The sequence below is a fragment of the Oreochromis niloticus genome, linkage group LG7 (assembly GCF_001858045.2).
Source record: "Oreochromis niloticus isolate F11D_XX linkage group LG7, O_niloticus_UMD_NMBU, whole genome shotgun sequence".
NCBI lineage: Eukaryota > Metazoa > Chordata > Actinopteri > Cichliformes > Cichlidae > Oreochromis > Oreochromis niloticus.
In genome coordinates, this window is record NC_031972.2 from 59,517,402 (window position 1) to 59,525,167 (window position 7,766).

Genomic DNA, 7,766 nt, shown 5'->3' on the forward strand with positions numbered 1-7,766 from the left:
GTGAGCATCTCAAAGCTCTTTTATGTGCTTTAATACAGGAACATGAAAAACGTTCGACTCAGAGGTTGGAAGGAGACCTGGGTATAACTCACCGAGGTCTCACACTACTCTGAAAACAGCACAACAAGCCCCACATCAAGGGAGCTTTGAGAGGGAAATGAGCGACGAAAGAAAAGCACACAGCAGGAGCCGGAGAAGCCACATTTCCCAATTATTAATATTGTTTTTCAAAGAAACCTAAATACTCACAGGGGATAGGAGAAGGGAGCAGAGGAAGAGAAGGAAGCAGGTAGATTATCTGTCCCCAATTTTTTGTTTCAGCTCAACTGTCAACATGTGAGAGAAACAGGGGGAAAAAAGTAGTGGCCTTGATTATATAAAGACTGAAAGCTGAATGAAACACTATCTTTATGGTGGTGTTAAAGCAAGAACTGGAACTGGTGCTTTGGCTGCAGCTAAAAAAAACATCCTCAGCTCTGAGCTTGTCGTTTTCATTCAGACTCTTGTTTTCTTTCAGCTGAAAGCAAGATCCCCTGCCCAGAGAGCTGGCTAGTTCTGGACACACAGTCACACAATGGGTTCTTCACTCTCCCACTGCCAAGCCAGAACCGGACACATGCCCCTACGGTACGGTTCCAATAGCCATAACCTTACCCAATGAAAAAGTCAAACACGATGCAAGTAATGTAACGCAGAAGGAGAGGTTGATGTGGTAGTAAATAGCAGTCTGGAGTTGTTTCAACAATAACAGTCCTCTGAAATCAGAGACATATTAACAAACCCCTTAGATTCCCTCACTGAAGGGATGTTTTTCTCTCCGGTCCGTTGGGAAACACTGTTGTAGTGATGGGATAAGTTGTCACATTTAGCCAGTTGTGTACAACGTGGAGGTCCAGCTTGCTTCAATTAAAAACTCCAACGCGTCTGGTTTTGATTAGAGGGTCCTGGCAAAACAAAGGTGATTCCTTTCTTAATGAAAACCACCAGAGCGATTGAGCAGTGCTAAAAACTGGTTAACAAAGAATAATAGTTGAGCAGGGAAGGTATTTCACTCTCATCTTCCTTCCCCTGCCGTTTCCTTCCTTCCTTCTCCTTCTTTTCTACAAGCCAGATGGACAGACCTAACCTTGGAGGGCTGCACATGGGGTAATTGGGTAGGGGGTAAAGAGTTTATGAAATCAGTCCCTTTCCTGGTAACGCGTCTTTATCCATTTTATTCCTGCATATTTTCCTCACTCCCTGTTACTTTTTCTCCACACTCTTTCCCATCCCTTTGCTCCGTGAGGATTTCTGTGAATCCACAGTGCCTCAGCAGAAGGAGACTCAGGTTTCTGCTTCACGGAGCTGAAGATTTACTCCAGAGCAAACGACTGTTTACTGTGATTTGACATTGAACCATTGCTTCCCCTCCTTGGCCACACTGTCACCTCATCCCTCATCTGGAGACCAATGGTATTTGTTATTTACAAGCACACTACATCTTATCTTGCGACCTTGTCACTCTGTAAGTTCAAATTCCGGATAGGCTCTAACCACAGATGCTGACTTGAAACAATTAGGCTTAATACACACACTGAGTGTGACAAAGCTCTTTCAGTGCAAAGTGTCTGGAGTAGGGAGGGAGGAACAGGGTGACTGACAGCAAGTGACAGCATAATATATGCCCCTCTACTATCATGTACGTCACAGAATACTCAAGCAGCCACAAGTGTGCCTGTGATGCTGTGTCTTGGCCTCTATATGAAGCTCATGGAAATGTGCTGGTCACTGAGAGTGCAAGGATGCAACTAGTGAGCGGTGCCAAATGCAGAGAGAAAAGTTGGATGGGAAAAGATACACGCCACCCTGTCTCTTCATAACGCTGGGCGTTTCTCAGAATGCGGTCTGATCTAATGAGCAATTCAGCTGATGACGCAGCGATTACCTTCTTTCATTTTGTCATCTCTTTTATTTTCTTATCTTTGATTATCTCTCAATCTTTCATCTCTGTGATCAGGTTGTCTACGGGGCGGTCTGTCTGTGTCTCACTCCCATCCACCTCAAAGGAGAGGAAGTTTGACGAATACACAGATGATCCCCATCTGATTCTCTGATTATTAAAGAGTACTTGACGGGGATATGTTTTGTTAAAGAAGTGGAAAGTTCAACCAGGCTGTTTGTTGAAAACTGCATCTTTAGAAAGTAAGAAATGTAAAAAAGAAAAGAAATAAATACACATAGAGACACATATGCTTTTATTATGAAACAAGCTTTTAGTTACGTTATCCCTTAGTAATTACAGAGGGATAAAGCTGATTAAGCTATACACCATTAAGCTATTTGAAAGAGTTGTTGAAGTTAGGTTAACAAGAGCGGTAATGATCAGTGAGCAGCAGTAAGGCTTTGTATAGTATAGAAAAGTGTATAGAGAGTGCCAGAAGTGGATCTAGAGAAGGCATATGATAGGGGTCCAAGACGGGAAATGTGACACTGTATGAGGAAGTTGAGAGTGGCAGAGAAGTATGTGAAGGTGCTGCAGGACATGAATGAGGACAGTGAGACGGTGATGAGGTGTGTGGCAGGGATGACAGGTGTGTTCAAGGGATCAGCTCGGAGCCCCTTCTTATTAGCAGTGATGATGGACAGGTTGATAGATGAGGTCAGGCAGGAGTCTCTGTGGTCAATAATGTTTGCAGATGACATTTTGATCTGTAGTGAGAGCAGGGAGAGGTGGAGGCATCCACTGGAGAGAAGAGGAATAAAAGTAAAACAAGATGTGTGACATGTGAGGGAATAAGATGGAGGCAGGTGTGACAGTAAAGATACAGGGAGTAGAGGCAGTGAAGGTGGACAAGTTGAAATAGCTGGGATTAACCACCTAAAGCAATGGACAGTGCACAAGAGAGGTGAAGAATAGAGTCCAGGTAGAGTGGGGTTGTGGAAACAAGTGTAAGGGGTGATTTGTGACATTAGGATAGCAACAAGCGCGAAAGGAAAAGTTTATAAGTAGTTGAAAGAAACTCTTTCTGCAGGTACTGGTTCCTCCTGTTGTAAGGGAATATTTCCTCACCACTCTTGCCAAGTGCTTGCTTAAAGGGAATTGTTGGATTTTCCTCTTTAATTTTATAGGATCTTCACCTTACAATATAAAGTGTCCTGAGATAGCTGCACTTGTGAAATGGTGCCACATAAATCAGGTGGACTCAATCCTTAAATGCATTGTTCAGGTCACTAGCAACCTTGGGTACAATTTGTACGTGTCTCACTGATATGTACAAGACGTCCTTTAGGCATCATTATCGTGATGCAGCTGGTCACGGGAGTGGTGCTACAGGTCCAGCTTGTACTTAGAAGTTAACAAGGAGAGTTTGAATCACCAAACATGCGACTGTATCAGCTCAGCTTTGAAATAATATAGCACTCTCACTGTATGTCTGTTAATCACAATCACAAGTCTTATAAATGTCATAAACCCTTTCTTTTTGAAATACCTTATTAATTTGACTTGCAACACAAAAGATTATGTTACAGTATAACCTATGCCTTCTACTATCATGTACTATAATTTTCCTGGGACAAATGATGTAGAGTTTTAAAAAGTGGTGAAATTAACAATTGACACAAAGGAGGTAAACTATTGTCTTTCAGCAATTTCTTATGAAATGCAAAGTGTTCTATAACATTTAAAGAAATATTTACAAATCAGAAAATGTGTATACTCAAAAACTAAAAATTGTTCAGCGCCTATATTATCCACCAGAGAGCAACTGACCTTGAAACACGTAAGAGACAGGGGTGGTTTGACCCGGTTTTATAGCACACTTATTACAGGCTGAAAGGATAACTCTGTTTCATATCTATCTACAGAGAGGAACAACCCCCAGATGAAAATCTCTAGAGATGAATGGAATAAAGCATGTCTGTTGGCTCGAATTCAGTCCATTAACAAAAGAACAAAATGATTTGAGTACAGATAGTTGGTGAGACAATATATTACCCATGTTAAATTGCATAGTTTTAATCAGAATATTGTGTAAAATGTAAATTATTAGCCTTTTCTATTGTACAGGAGGGCGCACAGGAAGGAGCTTTAAAAATCAAATTCTGAATTGTCAGGAAACAAAGTCCCACTGGACCCAAAGCTGTGCTTGCAGCATATATATCCCCCAGTTCCTGAACTAAATTTGAACACTGTAAATTACAATGATCAAAAGAAATTATGGGAAGACCCAATCATCACAGAATAACATCAAGTCAGTTAAACTTCAGGGATATCAATCTGTCCAATTGGGAAGCATTTTTTTGCCAGAGTCCTTATAAGTAGTGGTAGCAACTACTCCTCCTTTGTGCAAGCAGGACCTGAAAAGCACTGCCACGAGCCCTACAAAATGACTTCCCTGTTCTAATTCTGAGTGCATAAAGCAATGAAACTCACATTTTCTGCCCAACAATTGCTCAAAGGTAAAAGATTAAATATGACGACTTTACCCGACCTCTATAAAAACAGCACAACCCATAACACTGTGGGAAGCCCAGAGGAAATGAATGATCAGGGCAAATAGTTTAGTAAAAGTATACAAAGGGGTATTTGGACCTTGCTTTATATCCTGTTGGGAGACAAGTGACAGCTGTTTGCAGTTCAGGAATAAAGAATTGATGCTGCATGCATAGGAAGGCTTCTGGGCATCAAGAGACAGGAGAGAGGGTCTTTATGAAATATTGAAGAAGACTGGAGATGGGACTAATAGCCTTCCTCCTCAACTCCTCTATCAGCAAGCATTGCTCTGGAGGAGAGCCTGTGGAGCCCACAAGTAGCTGTAAGCCATTTGTGAGACTACTGCAAGTGATGGACCGATGATGTTCACAGCTAGCAAGTGCTGTGTTATACTCTGCCTCCAGCACACTTTGGTCAGGCAGAGTATTTTCAGTAGTGAGAATGCATCTGATACAGGCTCTACTGTGAGGGAGATGTGACATGTTCTGAAGGACAACTTTTTTCATCAACATGATGCAGGTCATCTGTGGAAACAGCTATTCAAAGAAAAAAAAATCTGATATTTTGATTACACCATGACCACAAAGATCAATATTTTTTGGATTTATTCGTACAAATAGGATAGGTCTATATACAACGAGGCATTATACTGCACTTGCTTCTTCCCAGAGAACAATAACTTACAGGGAAATTTGAAAACACAAGCAGTGTTTTGCAAAGTTAATGCAAGAGATGCAGTTTTTCTTTTTACTGCTTTTTGTAGTGGTAAAACACCTGTCAGTAAAACGTAGATAAACCTTGTTGTGGGTACCAACACGGGCAGCTGTTGACCCAACAGCCAAGTAGTAATTCCTGTTATGCTTCTTTGAAGTCTGCTTGAAGTCCAACGCCTGGGGTGCATCTGTAATAGGTGCATTGCAATGTAAATTCTCCACGGAGGAGTCGATGTAATCACATAAAACAGGCAGGCATGCAGACATCCATACAGGCCTTTGCGCTCACCACCTAATGACAAAATGTACGTCACTGGGACTCAAGTGCACACTAACAGACTCGCGAACATAGAAAATATAGGAATGTCAAAGCACCACAAGACGTGTTACAACATTCCCTATTTTAATTTCAGGCAAGAAACAAGCTGGAGCACAGAATTTGTAGCACTGGCCACTTGATCCCTAGAACCTACTGCTTCTTTTTCACAAATGTAAGTTCTGTGACTTCTTCTGTGACAGCTGCCATGAAGGACGTATATCATATTGCGAAATCCTTAATGGACCAGCTACCCTATAGGGTATCAGTTTCCCTGTAAGGAAAAACAAATGACATTATTGTGACATGATAAAAGGTTGTTTTTTTTTTGTTTTTTTTTTACATGAAATCGATCCTGTATTTGCGAAAAGTAAATCTAAATATATTTTGTTTTTTTTCCCCTGTTTTTTTGGTCTAGAAGTTGGTGTAAATAGTTATTTTAACCATTTAGCTTCAGTCACTCTTCACTCGGGATTATTTTGTGATTGCCCCCCTGCTGTTTAAACAGCAGAACTGATTTATCTACAGAGGAATTAATCGAAAGTGGGAAGGCACTCCTTGATTGGTTGCAATGATTTCTAAAGATGTCTGACTTTACTGACGCAGAGAGAGAGAGAGAGAGAGCACGAGAAAGACAGAGCCTTCCAGATTTTTCTTACACAGAATGCTTCTGCTGGAATTTTCTTTGTTGTGAATAATTAAAGCCACTTCATTCTGACAGTTTAAAAATGACAGCATTTAATTTGAGAATTATTACTAAACTCTACATTAAGCTGTTTTATTATTATCATTTAACTTCAAAGGCAAAATCTCTTATTTCAAAACACTCATGCTTCCAGCTCCCCTCTGTTTTCTCTGGTCACTATGTTCGAGTGCCACAGCCAGTCATTTTACGACAAAAGCCTTCTCATGCTTGGGTGCTAGCACAAACACAATTAAAAAACCATCCTCATGCAAATAAAGCAAACTCAACGACCGTAATTGTTGTTAATTACTCATAAACATCCCCTATCAACTGGCACATGCAATGGCACGAACTGGGAGAACCGAATCAATGGCAGAAAATCCCGGCAGATGAAGCACAGAGGGATAGAGAATGCATTTGTTCGGGTCATTAGGAGCTCATCATGACCCAGTGAGCCAAGGCATTAAAGCAGTGACAAGGCAAAGGCTCTTTCTTGCACTGTGTGTATGTGTAGGGCCAATTGGCCCACACTGATACCTCCCTAGTTCCTAGAAACCATTGTTTGCATGCCTTCAAACACCAAACTTGAGCCAGTGTTAGAGCAGTTTTGGCCATTTGCCATTGGGTAATTTGATGTGTCTCTTGTGTAAAATGTGTAATGAATGGTTATAAACCAAGATAAACTTGATACTTTTGTAAACTTATCATGTCTCTGCTGTTAGTCATCTTTCAGTGATAGTGGGCAGATAATAAATGTTTCCACAGGTTTTGTAGTTCTTGTTTGTTTACAAGGTCATGGGGGCATCTATAGGATGAATAACAGCTTTATTGTACTTTACAGCCAAGGGGCCTTTGTGCAGATATGAACTGTGGTGTTAATTTGTGCCAACAAAAACTTCCCCTCAGACTAAGAGCTCCCTATTCCCAAAAGCTCTCTTTTTTGCATGTCACTTTCATGTGACCTCAAATTAGTCACAAGGCATTCCTTATGTATATTCTAAAGTATGTATATGCCATTTTAGGGCTTTGTGGTGAGCTTTGATGCCACAGAGACATGTTAGGCCTTTCATTTCAAGGTAAGGTCATTGGAGCATTCGAGGTTAGTCTGGAAGGCCCATCTCCCTCGTTGCCAAATCCTCGAAAGAGCAGAAGAATTAAACAGCCAAGCTGAGTGGGCGGATGGAGAATAAACACACTGTTTTGCAATCCTCTTACACAGTGTTGAACTGATACATCAACCCTTTGCAGCTGCTGTGCGTTTAAAACATGTGCGCTGTTGTTTTCAGGTACCTCGCTGTTGTTGACTAGAAACGTTGCTTTGCACCATTAACGCTTTATATGAAAGTACAAGACCTTAATTATAGTGTGAAAATGGAGTATAGAAAGACAGCCAAGCTGACGGAAACCCAACACCTCCAGCCCAGCAGCAGCACTTTGACCAAAGAGGTCAGTGCGGAGTCAGAAAAAGGTTTTCTATTACTCCCTTTTATCAATGTCCGCAGCACGCAGCTAGTATCCCCGCATTGCTTATTTACTCAAAATTCTACCTCTGAACAGCTCTCATTCAGTGCTTAATGT